At 37.7% G+C, this 27158-nt stretch overlaps 1 long non-coding RNA gene and 1 pseudogene across 1 annotated transcript in view; both read left to right on the forward strand.

Moving 5' to 3' along the window:
- LOC145721292 (uncharacterized) overlaps nucleotides 1–27158 on the forward strand; it is a 433843-nt gene that overhangs the window by 81993 nt on the left and 324692 nt on the right. The gene's annotated exons all lie outside the window — the stretch shown is intronic.
- LOC102731428 (large ribosomal subunit protein eL34 pseudogene) lies at nucleotides 17896–18470 on the forward strand (annotated as a pseudogene).

The raw sequence follows: 27158 nt of genomic DNA on the forward strand, positions 1-27158 counted from the left end.
GTGTGAATTTGTATAATTGTTTTTTCCATGGTCAATGTCCATGTGTGATTTGTATAATCAGTCTATGTCTATGTGTGAATTTGTATAACTGCTTTTTTCATGATCAATGTCCATGTGTGAATTTGTATAATTGCTTTTTTCATGATCGATATCCATGTGTGAATTTGTATAATTGCTTTTTTCTTCCAGTGCCACTTTTCTAATCCACACGATGGAGCTAATATTTGCCTCCAAGAATTTTGGGCAGTGTTGAATGAAAATGTCTGACACACTGAGTCAGGGTAATTTCCTGAATCGCAACTACACTTTTAAGAAATACACTATTTGATTTTTCATTGAAGATGATTAGTATTTTTTAAAGGCTTTAGTTATTGGTGACTCAGTGCCAATACATGTCAGAGATTACAGCCATCTTTGGGAAATAGAGAAAAATAAGAATAAAGTCACATAGTTGTGTTAATGTAAGCTTACTTATTATTCTTTTTTGGGAAGCACTGTCTTTTATTCTGAGATTAAGCCCTTCTTTGGCTGTAAAATATAATTTCTTTTATGAAAGGTTGATTAAGGAGATGGTTGATTGATTGGTTTTAAAAATAATATCTGTGCTTTATAAAATACAAAGTTAGCAGTAATATGCCTGTCATATAAATATTTTGAAAATTTAACATTTTTTGAAATTTTACTAAACTGAAAAATTATGGTAACTATTGAATAAGAATATTTTCCTTATGATAAATGGGGTTCTACATAATGCTTCCTTCATTAAGTAAAAGTGAATTCTCATTTTAAAGATATATTTAAGGGGCTCCTGTGTGGCACAATCAGTTGAGTACCCAACTCTTGGTTTCGGCTAAGGTCATGATCCCCAGCTTGTGGGATCAAGCCCTAGGTTGGGCACTGTGATCAGCATGGAGTCTGCTTGGATTCTCTCTTCCTCTCCCACTGCTCTTCCCCCCCCTTCCCTCTCTCTCTCAAATAAATAAATCTTTAAAAAAAATAAAGGTGTATTGGAGATATATTCAATATTCTCTGACATTAATAAAGCCATACATTTGCAAGGAATATCATTAATGATTTAAAATGAAAGTTCAAAATAGTTCTAATATAGTTCAAATAGTTCTATTCATTTACTTTCTCACTCAACAGCTATTGAACACCTACTCTGTGGCTGACATGATTGTAGGTACTTAATTCAGCTCTGAACAGGAAAGACTAGATCTCTGTCCTTATGGAACTGATACTCCGGTGAAGGAGATAGGCAATAAACAAACAAATCATATTTAATATATTATTATCATTGCATCAAGTTACTTGCACAAGAGTACTTGGCCAGTGTGGGACTTAGCTCTTATAATTCTAATATTCTCTGGACAAATTGTTCACAGGGTTTCAAAAATTGCTCAACTTACTAATGAAACTATGAAAAGCTAGTTTCATAAGAGTAAGACTGCTTTAGTTTTATCTCTCTGGGACACTTATTAGGTGTCTAACTTAGGTAAAGTCTGAATCTCACTTCTCTCCATCTGTAAAATGGACATGAGAGAATATTGAAAGATAATGATTAAATGAAATAATGTAGGGAAAATACAACTTGGTTAGTGCTCAACAAATCTTAGATGCTATTACCATTATCATTAAATATTAATTATATTTATGCTCAAGAACAAAGAGAGTAGGGTGTCTTAGCAGGTACAATAACAAGAAAATTCTGGCCCCTTGTCTTAAACTACTAACTGGTTGTTGACTCATAAGAGACTTTTGTTGCAGCAAAGTTTAAGGTATCTGTTTTGACTTTATAGTTGCGCATTGATCAAATGAACTCCAGTGAAGTTCACTTTTGTTATTTGATGACTTCAGGGAGACTTTATAAAAAGCATAGCCAGTACTGTTGCCTGGGCAGCTTATTTACCTCTCAGCAGGGTGCCTATAACTGCGTGAAGTCACTGGTCCTCTGTCACTCTGATTACTTGGTAGACTCTGGACAAGGATCCATAATAATATGAAGGTGCAGTTTGCATCAGTGACTAAGATGATCTACAAAAAAAAAAAAAGAAGATGGATGGGACATCCTACGTGCTTTCTTTTTCCATTTTGTGATACTCACTTCCAGTTTAAATGTAGCAACAAAGTATTTATTTTCTTATTTATTTTGTATATTTGATAAATATTTAGGATGTCTATGGTGGGCCAGGCTCTCACTGAAAATTTTGAGCTTTATCTGACAAATAGGGACATCTGATAACTTTACATCCCAGAATCAGCAAGTAACATGTTTTATATGACAGGTAATTCTTCATTAGAAAGTCTTTTTTTTTTTTTTCTTTTTTTAAGACAAAGAGATACATAGCGTGAGAGCCTGAGAGGGGGAGTGAGGGGCAGAGGGGGAGGGAGAGAAAGAATCCTAAGCACCCTTCACATCCAGCACAGAGCCTGACACGACCCTGAGATCATGATCTGAGCCAAAACCAAGAGACGGATGCTTAACTGACTGAGCCACCCAGGCGCCCGTCTTCATTAGAAAGTCTTAAAAAAAATCATGAAAATTGGAAAAGCAGTATGAAGCAGTTGTCTTGGAAAAAGTTGGAGGTTTGGAGCCAGATAGATTTACATCCAAATCCTAATTCTTTGATTTATTAGCTATATAAATGACCTCTCGCTACTTCGCTTTCCTCATTGGTAAAATGACAAGGATAGTATCTAGTTCATGCAAGGATAGTATCTAGTTCATCTAAGGTAGATGAAACTACTACCACTCAATAGAGATAAATATTCATTTCTTTCTGTTCTTCTTGGCACTACAAGGGAGACTATTAAGTGTAAGTATGGGTGTGCTTGATTTTTATCCATTCATTGGCCGATTCACTGAACAAACAATCTTTGAGTGATCCCAGTGAGGTAGAAGATATGGACATGTGAATGGCCACACTGCAAAGAGACCCACTCTGCTCAAACACTGTGACCCCCATGAGGGCTGGCCAGTTCCTCAGAAGTTGGGGGATTCAATGCCATCCAGCACAGCCAAACAGGAGCTAAGCATTGCTGTCCACCAAACGTTGGGAAAGTTGGAACAACTGACATTTTTATTGTGGGCAAGACTGCCTGAATGAAATGCTTATTTATTAATAAGGGAATACATTAAAGTGATCCTCTGAGCTTGATTTTTCAACATTTAAAAAATGATGTAAAACACATGAATCAAATTTTATACAAGTGCTGTGGAAAGATAATAAATTGAATTTTGGGATGATAGGTTAAGTAGTGAACTGAGCCTACAGCCTGAGTGATTGATGAAATGTGATTGCTAAATATGGATAACAAAAGTGTGTTTGTGTGATCAATGTGTGTATGTTTGTTCATTTGAGAAGGAGATAGATTCCCCAGACGCTGCAGGGGATTTAGGTATACTTTTCCCTTTTGCTGTTGCTTAGAGGGCAGGTACAAACCTCGGAAAGAGGAGCTACAAGGCATGAGGAAGTTTTTAAAATGAACTCTTGTGTCACTTGTGGGAAATGGGCAATGTCCTGTCTTCTATTTCCCCAGTATCCTGAAGAAAAAATCCTTGACCTGATTAACAATTATGGTTCAGACCATGACAATTATGGTTCACAACATTAAAAGTAAGCAGTCTATTTTTACTCTTGTTATTCTAAGGATCATGCTCGACGCTGGGCATGCAAAAATTAAAAGAGCACCATCCCTCTTAAGTGTGCTGCATAGAGGTTGGGGGGAAGGGTGTAGACACATTAATAAATAAATACAACACAGTGTTACAAATACTATGATCTGTATCTCTATATGCTATAGTGTGGGCATAAACGTGGGAATGGTCACTTTTTTTCCTGTCAGTCAAGGTTAAGTCAGAAAAATAAAAGTTACTCTGTGTATTCCAGTTTTGAGAAATTAAGCCAAAGAATTAGAGGCTTTATATCTTTGGAAGAAATGGGGAATCTTAATTTATAAAAATAGCCACCAATGTTCTTAGCCTAGGTGACCAGGGTATATAGTTCTTTAGAGTTCATTGGGAAGCCATTATAATATTCTATAATTTCTGGGAAGCTCCTATTAATTACCTCACCCACAGCAGTGAAGTAGGTGACTCTCAAGAGCATTGGGGGTGGCTTTCAAAACCCTTGTCCCTTACCAGCTCTCTCCTCCACCCCAAAGTCAATATATTACTTACTATCTACCTTAATTTGATTCCCAGTTTTCTTTCTTTCAAAGTCTTTTTTTCCCTTTTATTTTCTTTGCTATATCACAGGCTTATGCTTGAGTTAAGAAACTAGTTGATTTGGGACAGGATGCCAGAAACTTATTAACAGAAGAGGCCAAGAAATCTCCAGAAGAGGAATTCATTCTAAGGAGAGAGAATTAGTGCATACTAGTTAGATTCAGAGAAACGTAGGCAAGGTGGGATGGAATGAATGACTTAGATACCACCATGTCAAGCACACAGATTCTTCTTAGACTGAATCACCTAGGACTTGCTTGCACTAGGGCAAACAATTATAATAAATAGAGTGAAATACTCAAAGATCTGCACTGGGACAAAATGGCAGCACACTGGTCCAGGCAACTTACGCAGTGATGAGCAAGGTTAGGAATGACTGTTAATGTTAAGCTTAATTCAAGAAATATTTCTCCTGCTCCCAACTTATAAGTTAATAACCTGTATGTAAACAAACAGAAGTTTGGAGAAACTGGCTTTAAGTGACCCTTTTCATAGTCAACAAAGCTCTACCAGTTCCCCCTTCATTAGCTGTCTTAGATTCCTTCTTCTGTTTCCCTTATTCACTCTGCTTTAGGCACACTGACCTATTTTCTGTTTCTCAAATACCAACTGTGTTATCTCATATTCAAGGCCTTTGCACTTGCTCCTTCATTTTCTTCAGGTCCTCATTCACATGCCGCCTTCTCAGGGAAATCTCTCCTGAACTGTGCCCTTTACCCTCCAGCGTGTCTTACTCTGCGTAGTGGATATATGTCACCTATGATTTCCCCCAATATTTAACACTTCCTCTCCTCATTTTGATAGTGTCTCAAATTGTGAATCTAATAGTTTCCAATTTTTTCAATGGAGAAAAAAAAATTTTTTTTTAAAGGCTTTCTTGACAATGGAGTACAGCCACCACTATCAGATGGAAGGTTTTAACTTGGAAGGCAACTGTGTGACAAACAGGCTGAATGCAGGCATTCACTGGGCTAATGCAAATGTCAGCAGAAGCCATGAGCTCCTGGGTTGCCAGGAGAGAAAGCAGCCGTGCTGATGGTGCAGAGGTTAATGACAGTAACAGTAGCAGCAGCAACTTCCTAAGGGGTCAGTTTTGTAATAGAGTCTTGGAGGTGGTTGTTGTGTGAACTTACTATTTTCCTTAATAAATTCCTTCCTGCTGAGACAGCTAGCGGCTTCTATTGTCTGCATTTAAGACTCTGACTTATAAACATGCATTTATTTTTCCTCATGACATCCCACATATTATTTACTTGATTGTGGTGCTTATTGTCTAGTAGCATGTATCCCAGTGTCTAGAACAGTGCCTGGTTCATAGCAGGTATTCAATAAATATATGATGACTAGAAAAATGGGCTAAACATGACAGATCCCCTTTTGATCTCTAGATACTTTTAGCCATTGGTGTTAGTTATTGCTTATTACATAATTGCCCCAGATTTTCATGGCTTAAACTTGCAAATATTCATTATCTTAAACAGTTACTATGGGTTAAGAATCTGGGAAGGGCTTAGCTGAGTGGTTTTGGCTCAGGGTTTCTCATGAGGTTGCTGTCCAGATGTTGGCAAGGGCTGCAGTTATCTGATGGTTTGACTGAGGCTCAAGGATTTGCTTCCAAGATAGCTCACTCATATAGCTGTTGGTAGGAAGACTTAGTTCCTTGCCCTGTGAGCCTCTCCACAGGTGGCTTGAATGTCCTCATCATATGGCTGCTGGCTTCTCGGGAGCAAGTAATGAGAGAGAGAGAAATACAATAGCTTTTATGACCTAGTCTCAGAAGTCTACCACAACCACTTCCAACACATTCTATTCATTTGAATCACTTAGCACTGCTCACACTCAAGAGGAGGGGAATTAGCCTTTTGGAGAGAGAAGTATCAAATAATTTCTGGGCCCATTTTAAAACCAACACCACTAAAACATGCAGTGAAAAATGCTGTCAGCCTATTTCCCATCTCTTTCTTGGACTGACATCTAATATTTCTTCATCTCCTTTTCCTTAGTAATCATACTCCAATATTATCTGGAGAATCAATATGCCAATCTACAATACCATATTTTCTGTCTCTTTGAGGTTTGATTTGGCCATGTGATAAGGTTCTGGGAGGCTGCTGACTCAACAGGAGATGAACTCTTTTCATACTTCTGTCCTTTCTGCCTTCCTGCTTTTTGGAATGTGAACATGATGGTGGGCTCTCCAGGACACCCTCTGGACCATGAGCAATCTTGAGAATGAAATATATAAAGCACAAAAGTGGAGAGGATGAGGATTGTGGACTCACCAAAAAAGCTGTGGACTGACTACCTCTTCTATCTTGCTTAAGCCAGTATTACTTTGGGTTATTTATAGTCAAACTATTTCTGATACCTGTCCTTGGAAAAGTGATTCAACTTGTCTTTTATATACTCTCTGTCTTGGGAAATTGTCCTACCCCACAGGAACTTGCTGGCAGAGCTTAAATGGAAAGTGTTCGATCCCAGTCCAGGTCTGTTCCCCCCGCCCCATCACATAGATTCCATGGAGACAGAGGGAAGTCCTTTTCTAGTCATCTTGGAAAAGCCAGAAACTACTGATATTTTCTTTCCATTCTTTAGATATCAGGGGCTTTGTATCATAACAAACTTGAGAAAGTCTCACAAATGCTTTACTAATTTTGATTTTAAGTGAGATGAATATCTCTCAGCAGGAGAGATACTGCTTTTCATTTTCATTCTTGCTGTCTGCTGAGCTCAACATTTTATCCTACACTCTGTAGCTCACTGAGACTTTCTGATATTCCTTTACACTCAAACCCATCTCTTAGAGTCCCTTCCAGACTCTAGAAAACCCCCTACAATAACAACAGTATATTGTCAAAACTTTTTTTTTTTTAATGTGCTACATACCTTACAGTGATTATTTCTAATGCTTGTGGCCATTTGGAACAGTAGCACGATTACTATCTCCAGTTAAAAAGGAAGAAATCAAGCCCTAGAACCTTGCTCAGGGTCACAGAGTTCAAAAGTGGCTAAGCATGGATCCAAATCAGGCTCAGAATGACCCCAGAGCCAGTGTTCTTTCCACTTCGCCTGCTCTTAAACTCCACTGAGATTCTTGCTGGACACAGTTACAGTAGAAAGTACAAATATGGATTGAAAATTATAGTGTAATTGCCAAATTGGCTGACTTTAGCATACACAGTCTTGGGAATCCATCTGTCTACAATATTTTTTTTTCTTAATAGAATTTGTTGAAACCAGATCAGCACATCCTTGCTAGCGGGGGTCATTGGCCAGGATATGGGAATCACTTCATGAAATGAGTGTTTATTGAAGTAGAATTTTTCCAGAAGGTTGTGTTTTAAGTGAAAACCCTCAGTGGTAAACAGTTAGACCTTGCCCACATCTCTGCTCAAACTCTCCTCCGGTCCTATCAGATAGGCAGTGGCAACAATGGAAACCACAGATGGGCCAGGTACAGTGAAGCCTGCCAGGGGCAGGAGGGAGGAGGATGGAAGAAAAAGACAGATGGTAGGAAATTTCACATATATGTCCACCTAGCGCAATACATTTTTTCATTACGTAATTTGAATTAATATTTTATTTAACTTTCACATACCCTAATGGCTAGGTTGTATTATTCATATTTTATAAATGGAGAAGCTGATGGTCAGAGAGTTTAAGGTCAACAAAATCATAAGAGCAGAGAATGATCAAGTTAACGTTTGAATTCAGAGTTGTCTGATTCCAAAACTCATGCCCCTTGTAGTAGATCATGTTACCCCTTCAAAAGCAGTAATATTAATCATATCATATGTTTTTATCTTGCTTTATATTTTACATATATTCTCTCATTTACTTTCATAATAATTTCATAACACAGTTGCGATGGTCAATTTTATGTCAACTTGGCTAGGCCACAGTGCCCAGATGTTTGGTTAAATATTATTCTAGATGTTTCGATAGAGGTATTTTTTAAGATTAGATTAACATTTAAATCAGTAGACGTTGAGTAAAGCAGATAATGCGGGTGGGCCTCATCCAATCGGTTAAAGACTTTAATAGAAAAAGAATGACCTCTCCAAGGGAAGGGGCATTTCTGCTAACAGACTGTCTTTGGATTTGAACTGCAACTCTTCTCCGAGTCTCCAGTCTGCTAGCCTACCCTGCTGATTTTGGACTTTGTCAAGCCTTTCCAATTGTGTGAACCAAATCCTTAAAGTAAACCTTTTTCTCTTGCTGTATATTTACATCCTGTTGGTTCTGTTTCTTTGAAGAACTCTAATACAGTAGTCATTATAACCCCTTTTGAGGATATATAAAGAACTCCAGAGAGGTTTAATAATTTGCCTCTTAAACTGGTGAACTCTCCAAGATCACACAGGTAATAACTGGAGGACCTGATATTCAAAATCAGTTCATTTGTCTGAAGCCTACTTCTTTTTCTATTTTTTTTTTGAAATTATTATTTAAAAATGAATACACAGTGAAACACAGTTTATTAGTTTCAATGGCTGCTCTAACAAATTACCACAAATTTGGTGGCTTAAAAGAATGCAAATTCATTCTCTTACAGTTCTGGAGGCCTCAAGTCTGAACACTGAACTGAAGTCAAGGTGTGGGCAGGGCTTGATGGAGGCTCCGGGAGGAGAATTCATTTCTTTGTCCTTTTCAGCTTCTAATGGCTGCCTGTATTCCTTGCTTTGTGTCCTCTTCATCTTCAAAGCATATTACTCCAGTCTCTGCTTCCTTCATCACCTCGTCTTTCCTTTGTCTGTGGTCAAGTTTCCCTTTGCCTCCCTCTTAGAGGGACACTGTGATTACATCTGGCTCACCTAGATAATCCAGGATTATCTCCCCATCTCAAGATCTTCTTTTTGGGGCACCTGGGTGGCTCAGTCATTAAGTGTCTGCCTTCGGCTCAGGTCATGATCCCAGGGTCCTGGGATCGAGACCCACATTGGACTCCCTACTCCGCGGGAAGTCTGCTTCTCCCTCTCCCACTCCCACTGCTTGTGTTCCCTCTTGTGTCTCTCTCTGCCAAATAAATAAATAAAATCTTTTTTTAAAAAAGATCTTTTTAATCATATCTGCAAAGCCTGTTGAGCTGTATAAAGTAACATTCACATGTTCTGGGGATTAGGAGTTGGGTATCTTTGGGGGCCATTATTCAGCCTACAAAGCTCGATTTCTTTCTATCTCTTTCCCTCTCCATCCCCCTCTCTCTGTAATGTATCAATTAGTTTTAGTTTGATTATGCAAATGTGCTTACTTTTCCTTTACTTTCTCATTTACCTTGCTAATTCTATTATGAAATAGATTCAGATAAGAGCTCTGAACAGGAGTGATTAGAAATACTAGAACCAAAGATCTAGAAGATTGTTGAATTAGAATAAACACATTACATCTGTCCTCAAAAAGTTATGATTTAGGATCCATAGACATCCTCAGAGCCCTTACACTAAGCCTTCTCCCCCAGGGAAGTTTATCAAATCTATTAATTAACTGCAGAGGTGACTGATGAGTAGCATCTTTTTATTTGCTTCCCTCCTACTTAGGAGAATGACCAAAATGTAGGACCCAGGTAGGAAAGGAAGCAGAGGTAACTTGAATCCTCAGGCTTTTAATCAGCTCCCTGATGACTGAGAGCTGACTGGAAATCTGATGCATCTATGGAAGAAAACTTACTTTTTCCTGTGGGTTCTTATTTCCTTCATCCTGAAGAAACCCCCAGGGCCTCATTTACTCAGATCTCATACCCATACAGCAAATTCTCTGGTGTCAGCAGCTTATTCTCTCAGCCTCAGGAGCCTCCTGTGACTTTGGGGGTCATGTTTCAGCCAGGCAGAACTGTGCAGAAAATCCACCACTTAGTATGTGATGTCCGTGAACATAATGTGCAGAGCTTTGACTCTCCATCAGTGGGATGTGGATAATAATGTCTTTTGCACAGAGATTGGAAGGGTCGAATACAAGCGAAGCTATTGTTATTGCCTATCCTCCTTTGTATCCCCTCACAGCCATTATTAGCCTTTGACCTATTACTACACCGGCTAGAGTGACAGGCAGAATAAAAAGCACCAGACGTTCCATATTTAGAAGCAGAGCTGTTAGTGCTGTTCTTCTTTGCAGAGACAATGCTAGCAAGTGCTAAAGGCAGGTGAGAGGGTTTTGACAAAATGGTTGTGATGATACAAGGATTTCCTCCCCAACAGTCATTGCCTCTTCTCGGCTAATAGAGCCCCAGTTTTGTCCTGACATTGGGCAGCCCTGAGCAGCCTGCAGAGGATGGTGCCTGACTAGTCTAGGCCAATCATGATTATTAGTCATTTTTATCAGTGACTTGGTCAGGGGTGGCTGTGTGATTTCTTTCTAGTGGATGAGACATAAGGGAACCTAAGGGAACTACTCTGAGGAAATTCAGGGTAAGATATCCTTCCTTGGTTATTTCAGTTACCTCCAATTCATTTATTTGGTGAGGGAGTGCGGGAGTCCCATCCTGGGGTTACGGGGATGGCTGAACACATGACACTTGACACTGGACAGATGAGATTGGCAGCAGTTTATTAGTTACATATACTCACAGCCCAGGGGAGGAGGACACCGTGCCATGCAGGGCCACGTGGGGATTGCACTTGGGGAAACAGAGTGGACAGCCAAGGGCCATGGATGATAAGCTTTATAGTTTTAAGACTGTGGGTGCTCCCTGGATCCTGTGGAAAGATGTGATTGGGTTGTTTGAATAGTTTGGTGGGCTGTCAGGGAACCGAAACTTGTTACTTAAGGATAATCAGGAATTGCACTGGTCACCTTGATAAGGAGGATTGTTTGGCTTTAGGACCTCATCCATGGGAACAGTATGGATAGGGAACTTTTAGGCTATAGGTGGCCCTCCTACTTTCTCCAGATGTTAAGACAGCGCATAATATTTGGCCTTAATTTTAGGCCATGTAGCCTATTGACTTGAGAGAGGTGGGGATGGGGAGGGGAGAGAGAGGGAAGAGAGAGAACCATTCTTTCTTCCCCTTTGGATATTGTCATGTGTAAATATGATGGTTGTAGTTAGAAGCATAAGGTCAATTGTGCAACTGTGAAAAGAAACATTGTAGATATTCCAGGATCAGGGGAGAAAAAAGAGAGAGCAAGACTGGGTCCCTGGTGGATTCTTTGAAATTGCTCAACTTTCCCTGAAATGTTCTACTACCAGATTTCTTTTATATGACAGTAAACTTCTACTATTAAACTACTTTTAGTCTGTTATTCTGACCCTTGTGGTTGAAGTATCCTGACAGGGAAGGCTAGATGCTTCTACTATCTGCTAGGGACATGTTTCCTGTGATTTTATATATGTCTTTTTGTTTGTTTACTTGTTTCAAGTTTTTATTTAAATTCCAGTTAGTTAACATATAGTGTAATAGTGGTTCCAGGAACAGAATTTAGTGATTCGTCACTTACATATAACACCCAGTGCTCATCACAAGTGTCTTCCTTAACATGTATGTCTTTTTATATATATCTTATATAATGTCTTTCTGTGACTAATGTGGTGATTGTCTTGTATTGTATTGTATTGGTATTGTATTTTTTAGATTTTATTTATTTATCTGAGAGAGAGAATGAGAGAGAGAACACGAGAGGAGAGAGGTTCAGAGGCAGAAGCAGACTCCCCGCTGAGCGGGGAGCCTGATGCGGGACTCGATCCTGGGACTCCAGGATCATGACCTGAGCTGAAGGCAGTCGCTTAACCAACTGAGCCACCCAGGTGCCCCTTGTATTGTATTTTATAGTTATACTGTAAGGGTGGTGCAGAGTCCATCTTGGGCCAAAATGAAGGACCAGAAAAATCAGAGAGAAAACTCCGATGGAAAGTTATCGAGTCCCTCAGCCTGCTGCCCACCTCAAAAAGAGAATCTGACTTTTATTTGACCCTTAAGCAGAGTTTTCACAAAATTTATTGATAATTCCTTTGTCAATCCCTAAAATATAAATTTACCCTCAGGCCATTGAGTACCCTCAGGCTGCCTTATATGTTACTTGGAAGAAGATGGGGCTGCCATATATCTTATTTTTTACCTATATTGCAGTCCATGAAAAATATACAGTTAACCTAGGTTATCTACGTTAGAAACATGACAAAATAAGCCAAAAATCGAATAAGGATCATATCCTTGAATAATGGAGAATACACTTTCAGATTCCTATCTTCTTTGTGTATATATATTTAATAAAAATAAGCAATAAAAATAGAATGATGGTGCAGTTTTCTTTTGTAGAAAAATAGAAAAATTTGATGATTACCAAGATTATTACCATGGTATTACCAAATGGCTTTATTTGCTTAAACTTTGACTCAAATTGTTTCTGAGCCCTTAAATGTTCTTTGCTGTCACTTTGAAAATTATCTATATTAAAACTTGTGTAATAAAATACTTTAAAATCCTTCTAGTAAATTTGCAATAAAAGCTTAAGAAAACTTGACAGCATATCAGTTTCGGGTATTAGAATATAATTTTCAAAATACTCATGTGCAATATTTTTTCTACTAAAGCAATAGAAGTTATTGGATTTTGGAGACTGAAAAAATCTCATGATTATGCTCTCAATAGAAAAAAGTTTATGCTCTGAAACTAATAAAAACATTTAATCAATTCAATTCAACCCACTAAAGAATTATGCTAGGTCAAGGAAGAGTAGCTTTTCCTAATCTTCTTGACTCTTCACCTTCTCAAAGGTCTGTGAAGGCTAGACGTCCAGGGGTCTCTGAAGGTCACTCGCCACATTAGACCTCTGTGCAAGCCAGAGGCCATCCCCTTTCTGGGCAATACCTTGTGAACATGTCTAACAGGTGCTTTCAGCCCTTAGTTGCTCTCCTTCCCTTGGCTTCTAGGTAGCAGGGGCCAGAGAATGAAGAGCCTTGTATGCCATGCTAAGGAGCTCTCACTCAATTCTGTAGTAATTAGGAGTCCTTCCAAGATTTAAGCCAGAAGGTTTGGATATGATTTCATTAGCTTTACAGCAGGATCACTGTGGTGAAGGATACCTGAGAGGAGACTTGAGCCTGGAGCTACTGAGGAGGTGGTTATGATGGTCAGGAGAAACAGAATGAAGACCTGAGCTTACACAGAAGCAATGCAGATGCCACCATATCCAGGGAGGTAAAACTAAAAGATCCCAAATGAATATGTGGGGGAGGAGAGAGGGAAATGGAACAGTGAAGGGGATGAGACAAGCTAATTAGAGTTAGGTCTACTGTAAAATTGAATTGACTCTAAGGTCTGAGGTGACCAGGAGCATAGCCATAGGGTTGTAGCACCAATTTTAGTCTCCTAACAGATGATACAGTCTAAGGACTTTTTGTTTTGTTTCCTTTTGTTCTTTTCCTTTCCTTCCCTTCCTTTCCCTTCCCCTTTTTCCCTTTCCCTCTCCTTCCCTCCCCTCCCTTTCCCTTTTCTTCCTTCCTTCCTGCATTTTTCTTCCTTCCTACCTACTTTCTTTCTTTCTTTCTTTCTTTCTTTCTTTCTTTCTTTCTTTCTTTCTTTCTTTCCTTCTCTTCTTTTAACTTTTAGTTTTCAGCTCTGTTTCAGATACTTGAGGTGCCAAGATAAATGATCTCTTGATTACATATTTCAGTGATACGTGTACAGTGAATAAAAAGTGAACCATGTTGCCTTCTATTGTAAACTCTCAAAGGTCAGGGGCCAGGCTGAACTTTCTAAAGCTCAATTTAGGCACTTCACAAACCATAAAAATGATAATATTTTCCCCATAAAAGACTCTAGAAGGAGAAACATAGAGCATAATTTGAGTAGAAATATCTAAACAAAACAAAATAAGTAAAAAATCAGAGAAGAAAGTGTATTATATCAGTTACAATCTGAAAAATTAAAATAATGTATATAATTTCTTTAATTTCACATAATTACTTATTAATATATTACTTATTTATGAATATATTCTATGTGCAAAGCATAGCATGAATAAAAAATTATTACTTATGTTGGTTATCTAAAGTTAAAGATATTGTTATCTGAGATAGGGAGAGCTGTATTGAAGGGAGGATCAATTGTTTTATTAATAAATCAGAAAATATACACAATCCAAATGATAGTTTCTGAATTGAAAATGACTGAGTTCTTAAAAATATTAATTTCTTTAAGTCAGAAATTTTAGTCATGTTTGCAACATAGCAAAATGTTTTTGATTTCCTAATGAGATTTTTGTAAAATTTTGAAAATGTGTAAAATGTAAGTTTATTTAAACTGAAAATTATGCCAGATGACATTTTGAAGTAAATGGGGGAAAAAGGATGTTGCTGGGATGTCAAATGACTTTACTTTTTAATTGAGATACATTTTGCAAAAGTTATGCCATGGGGTAAATGGAATGTATACCCAGAGAACTGGTCTCAATATTCCTGCTTTGCCATTTCCTAATTGTGTCACCTTCATCAAATTATTTCCTTTTTCCAAGCCTCAGTTTCTCCACTTGTTAAAAAGCTGTAATTCATATTTTCTTTGCAAGATCATGCTAGCATTAGAAAGAGTACAAGAGGGGTGCCTGGATGGCTCAGATGGTTAAGCGTCTGCCTTCGACTCAGGTCATGATCCCAGGGTCCTGGGATTGAGCCCCGCACTGGGCTCCCTGCTGAGCAGGGAGCCTGCGTCTCCCTCTCCCTCAGCCTGCCACTCCCCCTGCTTGGACTCTCTCTCTGTCTATCAAAATAAATAAAATCTTAAAAAAAAAAAAAAAGAAAGTACAAAAAATCACCCAGCATGACATGAACACTTGCTCAAGTAGCTCTTGTGAATTTGCAATTACCATTTTAAGACTGAGAACAAGAATTAGAAAAATCACTTTGATAATCCACTATAATAATTTCTTTACATGAATCATGGGAGTATATAAGTTTTCTTAAGGATTTTCAAAAAGATGTAAATGAACAAAATGTTTTAAATACCAGTCCATCCTAAAGAATTCGAGAAAGAGAACATTAGAATGCTACATTTGTTACTTGATCACAATTGTTAATAACAATGTTTATATAGCTTCAAATATCCATCAACCACATAGTATAAAAAATCTGACCAGTTCAGCATAATCAGTATTAAATTATTTTACTTATAAAAGAAAGATGAGACAAATGGCAGTGACTTTAAATTGTGTTTTATCCATCTTTTTGTGGAATTTTTAAAAAAGATTTATTTATTTATTTATTTGAGAGAGAGAGAGACAGCACGTGATTAGGGGAGAGAGAGAGAGAATGCTCAAGCAAGCAGGCTCCCCCCTGAGTGTGGAGCCCAACATGGGGCTTGATCTCACAGCCCTGACATCATGACCCAACTGAAACCAAGAGTTGGGTACTTAACCTACTGTGCCACCCAGGCACCCTCTTTTCATGGAATTTTATGTACAAAAGTAAATTTGCCGTATGTACAGGTAATGGAACTAAAGAGAATGTATCATTAGAATCAGGGATAAGGAAGGGAATACTCAGGGCATTGTTGCAAATATGGACATTGAACTGCATTTCCTAAAGGGAATAAAAGTCTAATTGCCTAAAGGATTGCTTTTTGTCTGGAAACATCTGTTGGTTAGTCCATAAACTTCTACCTGTGTTTTATGTTCTTGATGGAAATATTTTTTCAAAAGAATTAGATTTCCCTGACATCTACTTAAATTTATTCTATCTTCTCATGCTGGCTCAAATCTGGTTACTTACAGGGTACTCTGTGGCTAGCAGAGTCATGCATATGGAAATATGTGCAAGGCTGTTGATGAATTTTTCACCTTTACACACCAACCCTGCCCCCAAAGCCTTATCTGCTTTAGCACTTTAAATTAATGTTAAGGCTCTGCAAATACTATGTGACTGTAAATAAGGCAAAATAAAATCTCTTTTGTAAAAATTTGAAAAGCAACACATTGTAGAAAGGAAAGAAGTAGAAATGAGATAATTCAGGTGATATAGAGAGTTTTGAGATACAGCTGAAATAGATTGTAAGGCCACATATTGACAATAAATTAGCTACTGCTCAGTAATCCAATATGCCTACAGGAGCCCCAATATATTTCTCTATATATGTAGTTATTCCGTCATAAAAAGAGAGAATATTTCTTCTTTTTATTACCTTCAGCATTTTCTATGTGAAATATTACTTTATGATCCTGCAAATAGTTATCAAATATTATCAGAAAATCCTCAACATTTCAGAAGAAAACAAGAACTATTTCAGAGAAATTCAGAAGAAAACAAAAACTTGGTCCCAATAGATTTGCTTATATGGATAAATTAAGAAAATGTTGAGCAAGGAAAAAATACCTGTGATGATAATATCAATGCAGTCACATTCTTCAAGATTTACACTATCAGGTGATGACAGGCTAGAGAGCTGCTGCTTCTGCAATTTTTTTTTTTAAGATTTATTTATTTTATTTTAGAAAGAGAGAGTGTGTGCGGGTGGGGGTAGGGGCAGAAAGAGGGAGATAAGCAGACTCCCCACTGAGCCAGGAGCTGGACGCAAGGCTCCATCCCAGGACCCTGAGATCATGACCTGAGTTGAAACCAAGAGCTGACACCTAACCCACTGAGCCACCCAGGCGCCCCTCTCCTGAAATTATTAAGTAATCAAGTTTTAGAAGGTCCTTAAAGAAGGAAAGAAATTAATATCTATTGCTTGCCTACTTTGTATCAGTCACTAGCCTGGACAGTTGTGTGTGTGTGTGTGTGTGTGTGTGTGTGAGAGAGAGAGACAGAGACAGAGACAGAGATTCTTCATAACAGTCCCATGAGATGGGCAATGTTATCTCCATTTCCACAGATGAAATAATTTGACCAAGGTATCGTAGCTAGCAATGAAAAAAGATTGTAGGCATTTTTAATTCAAATGTTTGTGTCCCTTTCTTGCTCTGGTATTTTCATGTAAGATTTATATATAGGAGAATTAAGTACCTGGATTGAGAATAGCTAAGATAATTTATAGATGATTTGCATTAATAAAGCAATTACCTTGTGTGCTAGGCCTCTATGGAAGGACAGAAAAACACAAAAAAACAAAAGCTAACCAAACTTATCCTCAGCTGTATATTATTATTATTAAAAGTTATCCAATGGACTAAACAGAGAAAAATTTTACTTATTTAACTAAGGAAACAGCATTATTGATTACTTAATAACTAGACCGACCCTGTATATGTCTATGTTGGATTTGAACCTTTGGGGCAGGTTCAAAGTGATCAGATGAAGCATTTACTCTCTTCCTGTATATCACTGCCCCATAGTTGATGTACAAATTAGTGCAAGAAAGGAGCAGAATGGCTTGAACTCTATCAAATGAGCTCAGACAATAAATCTCTTTGTCACCATTATTAAAATAACTCTCACAAGAGAAGCTTTGTTATGTATATGGATGATTTTTAAAACATTATCAGAAACCTTATGTACTACAGCCTACCTTTCTATGTGCTTAAGTATTATTCTCTTTACCATGGGACTAGTAATAGTGTTTCCTGGGTTGTTGTAAAAAAATTAATACATGTGATAATACAATACTTTGAACAGTGCCAGCCACACAAAAACTACTCAATAAATGTTAGCTTCTCCTTTTATTATTTTGCCATTATTATTATTATTGCTATGGTCAGAGAGTAGAAGGTGTATATCAGCTGAGGAGGGTGGTCATGGAAGGCATCCCAAAGGAATGATGTTCAACTGGGAACAGAAGTAAAAAGGGCATGGAAATTACTCTTACTAGAAAACATTAGCATGTGAAAAGGCACAAAGATGAGAGATGCTACTACAGTGTTTTCCTGCAGGAAAGGGAAGAAAATTTTGAGTAAGAAGGGAGCAACAGTTCCTGGATGGCGTCCATCGTCATTCAGAATGTTCCAGCGTTTGACCTACCGTCATAGGCAGTCCTATAGTACAGCCTCTAACAAAACTAGGCTGTCCCAAACCCCTGGTAATAGAATCATTTACTTTTATACCAAGGAGGTTGGGAAAGCACCCAAATCTGCATGCGGTGTGTGCCCAGGCCAACGTTGAGGAGTTTGTGCTGTGAGACCTAAAGTCCTTATGAGGTTGTCTAAAACGAAAGAACAGGTCAGCAGGGCCTACGGTGGCTCCATATTTGCCAAGTGCGTTCGTGACAGGATCAAGCGTGCTCTCCTTATCAAGGAGCAGAGAATCATTGTGAAACTGTTGAAGGCACAAGCACAGAGTCAGAAAGCTAAAAAAAAAAAAAAAAAAAAAATGAAGCTTTTTTGAGTAATAAAAAAAACCAAAGGCAAAAAAAAAAAAAAAAAGAAGGGAGCAACAGTATTAAATGCCACAAAGAGTTTGAGAACAATGAAGACAGAGGAAGAACTTTGGATTTATTGATCAGGAAGCCACAGTGTTATGGGCTGAATTCATCTCCTCAAACTCCGTATGTTGAAGGCCTAACACTCAATACCTCAGATTGTGACTGTATGTGGAGCTAGGGCCTTGAGAGAAGTGATTAAGTTAAAATGAGTCCATTCGGATGGGCACTAATCCAACATGTCTGGTGTGCTTATTGGAAGAGGAAATTTAGACTCACAAAAAGAGAGACCAGGGATGTGAGCACACAGAATAAAGACCATAGACCATGTGAGGACACAGTGAGGAAATAGCTATCTGCAAGCCAAAGAGAAACCTCAGAAGAAATCAACCCTGCTGACACATTGATCTTGGAAGTCTAGCCTCTAAAATTGTGAGAAAATGAGTTTCTGTTGTTGAAGCCATGGGTCTGTGGTATTTTGTTATGGCAGCCCTAGCAAAAGAATACATTCTGTTACATTGAAGGAGAGTAGATAAGGCAGAATGCAGTAGTTAATGATGAATGGATGGCAAGGAATTAGAAACTATTGGAAAAGTAGTGGATTTTTAAAAGATTGGTAAGGCACCATGATTTTTCCCCCAGAGGATTTGGTTACTGTGGGTATAGTTTCTCCTATGTGACTTTTAGAGTTATACCTTTTCTGCTTTCTTCAAAATTTATTTTTATAATGAAATAATTTAAAAATGCTATACAGATAAACTACTTTATCTGTACTTGAGCGTAATAGCTGAATCTATCTTGTGACCACAGGACAAGTCATGGCATTTGCTTTTATTTATTATTTATTTATTTATTTATTTATTTATTTATTTATTCATTCATTCATTCATTCTTAAATTTTTTTATTTTTTAAAATTTTACTTTATTTAAATTCAATTAATTAACATGTAGTGTGTCATTAGTTTCAGAGGTAGAGTTCAGTTACTCATCAGTTGCATATAACACCGAGTTCTCATTCTATCACATGCCCCCCTTAATGCCTATCACCCAGTTACCCCATCCCCCCACCCCCCTCCCCTCCAGCAACCCTCAGTTTGTTTCCTAAAGTTAAAAGTCTCTTATGCTTTGCCTCCTTCTCTGATTTCATCTTATTTTTCTCTCCCTTTTTCTATGATTCTCTGTTTTGTTTCTTGGCATTTGCTTTTATAGTTATGATAACAATTCTGAAGTTGGAAATGTAGTTTCCCTAGAGTCAGGAATATTTCTATTTTTGCAGCAGGGGGGAGTGGGGGGAATGATCATGGGGAAGAGATGTGAAAGTATTGGGGGTAGTCTTTGTTTCCTTCTAAAATAGTATACTTGCCTAGATTTCCAACTCCTATATAACAGAAATAAAGCCACTTACACATTCTACCAAAGGCTCAAAGAATATTTAGCAAGCGTTTAGCAGTTTTAAATATGCAAGACCAAGAATTCAGGTTTTACAAGAGTTAACTAACTTGATTTCATACCATCCTCCAAAATTAAAAGCATCTCACTAATGCCAAACTTCTTCATGTCTCCTCAGTCTTTTATGATATTTTCATTGTCCTCACCATGGTTTTGATCATGTTTTACTTATATCTGGAATAGGATTCTATCACTAGTCAAAAATATTCTATATACTTCTCAATTCTACTCATCTTAAGGTCTGCTCAAGTCCTTCCCTCCTAATGAAGCTTTATCTATATATTCTAATCAAAAGGAGTCTGTTTTTTACTATTTTCCATAGTGCTTATATTCTGTTCCTCCAGAATAGGATGAAAATTATTAGCCTTGGACTTGGACATCCTTTGGTTCAAAGGTGAGATCTTTTATTTGACAGCCATTCAACTTTGGGTGAATTGGTTAATTTCTCTGAAACTTTATTTTCTTGCAAAAGTACATGAGTAATAGGACTGTGTTAATGATTAAATCAGACTCTGTGTTTGACATACAGAGCATCTAGTTGATGACCAAGAGTCTGTGTTCTCTTGGTTAGAAGGAAAAGTAACTTATTCTAAGTAAAAATGTGGTTATCATAAAGGAATAAGGATGTCTCAAAATAATCGAGGACAGACTAAACAACCAGGCTGCAGAGTCATTGGGAACTGAGGTAATCCTAAGTGCCAGCCACTTCCCCGTCTTGTCTTTCTGTCGTATGGCATCCTATTTCCTCTCTGCATAGCTACTCTGATCTCTCACTCCCAGCCAGCTTCTCTGAGTCTCAATTTCCTCCTAACATAAGGCTCTGAAATGGCCATTGCAGCCCAAACTCTAGGTGAACCTTCAGCTTAAACACCCAAATCACAGGTAACTGTCTTTCTGTTCTTTTAGTTCAAAGTCCTCAAGAAGAGAATCCGATTGGCTTAGCTTCTCTTCAAATTGATGTCCTGCCTAGAATGGGCCACCTCTGCCATGGGCCAGACCTTTTTCACTCATTGGTTACCTGGCCGCTTTGTAGTCTGCACCTACCAAATGTGAGAAAGGAATGAGTCAGATTCCCTTTGAGGGAGATTAGAGCTGGAGGAAGGCTAGGGAGCAGCTACCATAAAATATTTCTAGGATTTCTAGTGAAATGTTCACTACTCCTAACAATTGAACACTGATTTTATTCTATCACTTATTTTTATACTTGTTTGTCCCACATGAGTGTATTTTCTTTTGCCAGGAGAGATGTTTATAATACATGCCATGTAACACTTTCTGTACTCTTTATATTTATTCAACAACATTCATCAGACATTCATTAGACACCTACATATCAAGCACTATTACTAAGGATATGGTAATAAATCAAATAAACACAATTTATGATCTCATGGAGCTTACATTCTGAAATTTTTATTTCTATATATGATCCTAGTTAGGCCAGGAGATTGGAAGAGTTGAAATGATTTAATGTAATCATCTTCAGAATGAATCCTTCCCTGTCCACCCAATTTAAAAATGCACCTGGGTGGCTTAGTCAGTTAAGAGTCCAACTCTTGATTTCAGCTCGTGAGATCGAGCTTTGCATCAGGCTCCTCACTGAGCTCTGAGCATAGAGCCTGCTTGAGATTCTTCCTCTCTGCCTGCCCCTCCCCCACACTGCGCATGTGCATTCTCTTTCTCTCTCTCCCTAAAAAAAAAAGAAATAATAAAATAAAAATAAAAATAAAAATGCAACCCATTCAATTTTCTTCTTTCCCTGTCATATTGTTCTCCCTAGCTTTGTATTAACACATCAGCTATTATATTTATGAATCTGTTGTCTCCATTACTAGAATGAAAGCTCATAAAAATAAGGATTTTTATCCCTTTTCTTCAGTCTATATTTTTAGTACTGATAATCTGTTGAAAGCATGAATAAGTGAAGGTCTGAATGAATCATCATACTTAACTGTTGCCAAGCACATATTGAGTGTTAGGCATATGTTAGCTATTTTTATACAGATTGGTTTATTTACCCTTCCCAATGACTCCGCGAGGCTATTTGTTACAGGTACCACCATTTTATAGATTGAAAAACTGAGCATAAAAAGACTAATAAGTTCCTTGCCCAAATTCACAGAGCCAGAAGTGAGAGACAAACTTGGATTTAGATCTGCTTGACACCAGAGCTCATGTTCTTCACCGGTGAACTCTCTACACCTTTAAAATAAAATACTGGTCTGTGGAAATAGTCTGGGTCTGCACTGGTCCATGGCTCACTGTAAAATTCATTTGTTTAATGACACTATCGATTTAAAGTGGATTTTTAGTTGAGGAAGCAATATAAATGGCTTGTTGTGCTTGAGTGTTCTTGGCTCCATATCTTTCTCCTCTCCTGCCAGGATTCTTGGGATGAGTCCTGAAATGAATCTAGTAATATACTCCAGAGGAGAATAAGGAGAGAGAGGTAAGGGGGTACTATTGAAGTACAACATAGTCATTCAGAGAATTCTGACTTATTTTTCCCAGTATACAAGCATACCCACTCTTTTCTCTGTAATAAAAGAGAGCTCTTCATTGTTGTGATGATGAATTCCAACATCTCTGCCCTTCAGGAATTTATAGTAAAGTGGGGTTAACAAGGCACCAGCTGTGGCAGGGATATATGCTCAAGGTCAGAGATCACTTGGCAAAGGCATCTGATTCAGTGTTTCTTCTTCTTTTTTTTTTAAGATTTTATTTATTTATTTGACAGAGACACAGCGAGAGAGGGAACACAAGCAGGGGGAGTGGGAGAGGGAGAAGCAGGCTTCCCTCAGAGCAGGGAGCCCGATGCGGGGCTCGATCCCAGGACCCTGGGACCACGACCTGAGCCGAATGCAGACGCTTAACAACTGAGCCACCCAGACGCCCCTGACTCAGTGTTTCTTAGAGGAGGATTGCCAGGGTGCTGAGGGATGCCAGACACATGGGGAAACAAAAGTAATAAAATAATGAGGTCAAGCATGTAGGGCCTGGGGGGCCTCATCAAGAATGAGAAGGCTCATATTCCCCTTGAAACAAAGAGCATCAGATACCTTATTCTCTCCTTATTTCCTCTTCTCTAGCACTGAGAATAGATGTCACAAGTCCTTTGTTCATATTGGGATGAATTCAATCTATTTTGCTCCTGTAGTTAGTTATTCATTCATCTTTTATTCCTAATGGAATCAGAATCCTAGAGCTGAAAAAAAAAAAATTAAGGTTATCTACCCACCATTTTTTTTTTTTTTTAATTCAGGACATCGTAGTTCTAATTAGATGTAAAAGCATTGGGGGAGGGAGCCTCCTTTACCATCTCTGGTTCCAGAGTCTACTGTTTTTCACTATTACCCTACATAAATATTTCCTGCCCTGGATTGTGTTTCTTATTAAGTTTTGGTCTAGGGTGTTTGTAGTAAACAGAAATATTTACCTTTTAAATAAAACAAGAAGCCAAGTAACAAAATCAGCCTGCTCTGGGTACACTATGAAAACAGCAGATAAAACCACGTGGGGTGTGTCGCTGAGCTGGTGGCAGGGCTCTGAGAGCTGTGAATGCAGCCACTGAGATTCTGAAGGGCCTCTTGTTCCTGTCGAGAGGGACGGGACACACAGTTCATAACACGCTAATCAAATCATTATGCTTTTACTCAGAGATGGTTGTGAATCACCCAGGAAACAACTAGAATATAGTGCAGGCTTTAAAATAAGTGACAAAGTATGAAAGAGATTAAAGAAAGCAGAATTTGACAGCCTAAATAACACACGTAAAAAATACAAAAGGAGAGTTCATCCTGAAAACATACCAAAATAACACCATGGCAATGATGGCTGTGTCTGAAATGATCTTCTGATGACAGAACCGAAGAAAAGAGTGCGAATCACAAACGTGTCAAAGCTAGGTAATCAAACATTCTTAACTAACGCATTTGAAAACCAACTGATTCTAGAAATTGTAGCTTCCAGTCTTGTATTTATGGTTTTCTCCCTTTTATTCCTCTTAATTTCAAATCCCTACATTCTGCTAAGGATGGAGCTACAAATAACTGAGTGTCTTCTGTGGAATTTCCCAGTTCCCTTGTGATCATGTAGAATTTCCATAGATTTTCTTTAGTGGATGTAGTAAAAATGGTAGAGTTTAGTTGAAAGAAGTAAAAAAAAAAAAAAAAAAAGGTACACTCTGCTTCATGCTTCAGGCTAAGAGAAGAAGATGAAAGGACAGGTCATTCAAAGCAAACGCAATGCTTTGCTTCCTATTTTCAGTGTGGGTCAAAAAGGTACAGTCTCCCAGACTTGGAGAGGGTGGAGAAAAAGCATGCCAGTAGAGGTAATCTGAACAGAAGGAAAAAGGGATGTTCAAGGACTGTGGAAGTCAGCAGTCCACCAGGAAACTAAACTACTTGTCTATCTTAGAAAAAATAAAGGGGGAAATGAAGCTGTTTTGAGATCTGAGAGCCAAAGCTAGAGTAACCACCTTGCAGACATATCTCAATTCTTCTCCTCCTTTTCCCTTTCTTTCCCTCCACCCTCTCTCTCTCTGTCTCTCTCTCTTTCTATATCCATTTTCCTTTCTTTTTTGAGATATTCATGAAATTTTATGAGAAAATAGAGAATGTGTTTATGTAAGGAAACAATATTTCTCAATGCATAGTGTTTCTGTTAGTAGAAAAATGGAAACATTTTGGCAGATTCAGATGGTATTAAATTAAAAATCCCATTTGTTCTACTTTGTAGGATATTTAAAAAAAAGATTTTCAAGTATATCAAGTAGACAGCTAGCAGTTTGCAATTATGTAATCAGATTTGAAGTGCATGTTCATTAATCCATTCAACAGCTATTTCTTGAATACCTAATATGTGACAATTATATGTTTCCCTCAAACTCAGGCCATTCACAGAAGGGCTTTGATATTTATATGTACTAATATGTACTAATTGCATCTTTTGAGAGCATAAATTTGTGTGGTATTTAGCCCATAATGAACAGTTGCTTTTGAGCTATTAGGCTTTTCTATAAAATTGACATGACATGTTGGTCATATATTGAGGGATTTTTTTCCATAACACATATTTTTTTTCAGATTAAATTTTGCTAACAGACCACTGTTTCCTCAGAGTTAATCATACACATGCATCTTGCTGATAATTGCAGGATATCAAATTTGAGAAAACAAGTTTTCAGGAAATCATCAGACTTACTGAATGAATTATTGTCCTTGTATTTTGAATATTTTCTTGATGCTTTTCTTTTCTTTTTATAATTTTCTATATCTGCCATATGAACGCTGGAGACAGTTCCCTCTAGAATAAAGAATGGAGGAAATTGGATTGATCCCAAAGACTTAAAAGAGAAAGAACAAAGTCTGTTGTTGAAAGGTAACTGAACCAGGAACCAAGCAGCCTGGGTTCTAATCCCAACTCTGGGACCAAAAAATAGACCATTTTCATTAAGATGTCTGTCCTTTCTATACCTCTTCTCTATTAGTTGCTAACATTTATTGAACCCTTACTATGTTCCAGGTAACTGTTTTAAGTTAGAATGTTTCATGTGCTATCTCCTTTTGTTCTTACAACAATTTCTATTGGTACTGTGATTATCCCCACTTTATAGGTGAAGAAATCAAAGCACAGAGAAATTAAGTAACTTGCCCAAGCCCACACAGTTAGAAAACAGCAGAGCTAGTATTCAAATCTCAGCAGTTTGTTTATCACTACACTGTGTTGTTCCCTACAATACCTTTTATCAAATCACTCTAATGAAAAACCAACGGGATCATGAGTTACAATATTCTGAAATTTCCCTTTTTTTTCTTTTTAGATTATTTAAAATTATAAGCATAATACCTAGCCAACTATATAGAAGTATATAAAGTTAAAATTAAGCTATTTTATGCCTTAATACTATTCTCCTACAATTTTGACTGTTAACAGTTTGCTGTATATCCTTCCAGAGATTTTCTATGCTCATATAACATGTTTTAAAGTAAAAACGTAATATAGGCTAAGTATTGCTCCACATTTTTCTTTTTTTTTTTTTAAAGATTTTATTTATTTGTTTGTCAGAGACACAGAGAGAGAAAGAGAGAGCGTGAGAGCGTACAAGCAGGGGGAGCGGCAGGCAGAGGGAGAAGCAGGCTCCCCGTTGAGCAGGGAGCCCGATGTGGGTCTCGATCCCAGGACCCCGGGACCATGACCTGAGCCGAAGGCAGAGGCTTAACCGACTGAGCCACCCAGGCATCCCACACATTTTTCTTTTTCTTTTAAAATAGAATAATTTCTAATACACATCTCAATCAGTACATATAAATTTACCAATTTTTTTAAGAACTCCCTACAGTTCTACTTTATGTATATATACTTATGTATATATAACAGTTTATTTAACTTTGCTTCTTCTGTTTATATTGTTCCTAAAATTTCATTATTACAACAATGTAACTGTGGGCAGTCCTGTATATATATCTTGGTGTACATGTGCTCACATTTCTAGAAAACAGATTCCTAGAAGTAACATAATTTTGAAAATCATAAAGGGTAATGTTAATTTAAAGAATCACTTGTGACTAACTTACTTTTTAACGGGATTGGCCTGTTGAGTTCTAAAAATAATGCTAATGAAAATGAATAAATTGGGAGTTCATTATGTAAGAAACCCCCCCCAAAACAGAGAAGAGGTAGTACAATTCACAAAAGCGGTAAGCCTGACCTTACTTGAGAGAACGACAGTTTCATGGCGGGGTCATCTCCATTACCCACAGATAGGTAAATGAAGTCCCTTTGGTGAGTACACAGCGACCAAGAGTTACAGAGTTGCCTATGACATGGAAATTTAAAAGCAGTTTAGCAAGTTACCAATGCTAATTATAGATTACCTTTTGCTGCAGATATTTTGAAGGGAGATAGAATCTCATTATTTGCCCAGCTAAGAGGCAGAAGTTGGGCTCAGTGACTCTAGGTGGTCCCCCTCTATGCCTTTTATTGCAGTTTAAAGATACCTTGAAATGAGTTTAAGGCAGTGACATGGTCTATCACTCTGCATCAGTAACATTCAGTGTCATTGGCTACATATAAGATACAGAAACACCTACTTTAGCACAGGTAGTTCAGATTGCTTTTGAAATAGTTTTCGACTATTTTCACCACATCACAATACGAAAACTCATTTTTACTTGAGTGAAGCTATCGTACAAATTCATAATAGC

This window comes from Leptonychotes weddellii, chromosome 4 (genome assembly GCF_054177405.1).
Source record: "Leptonychotes weddellii isolate Sample4059 chromosome 4, ASM5417740v2, whole genome shotgun sequence".
NCBI classification, from domain to species: Eukaryota; Metazoa; Chordata; class Mammalia; order Carnivora; family Phocidae; genus Leptonychotes; species Leptonychotes weddellii.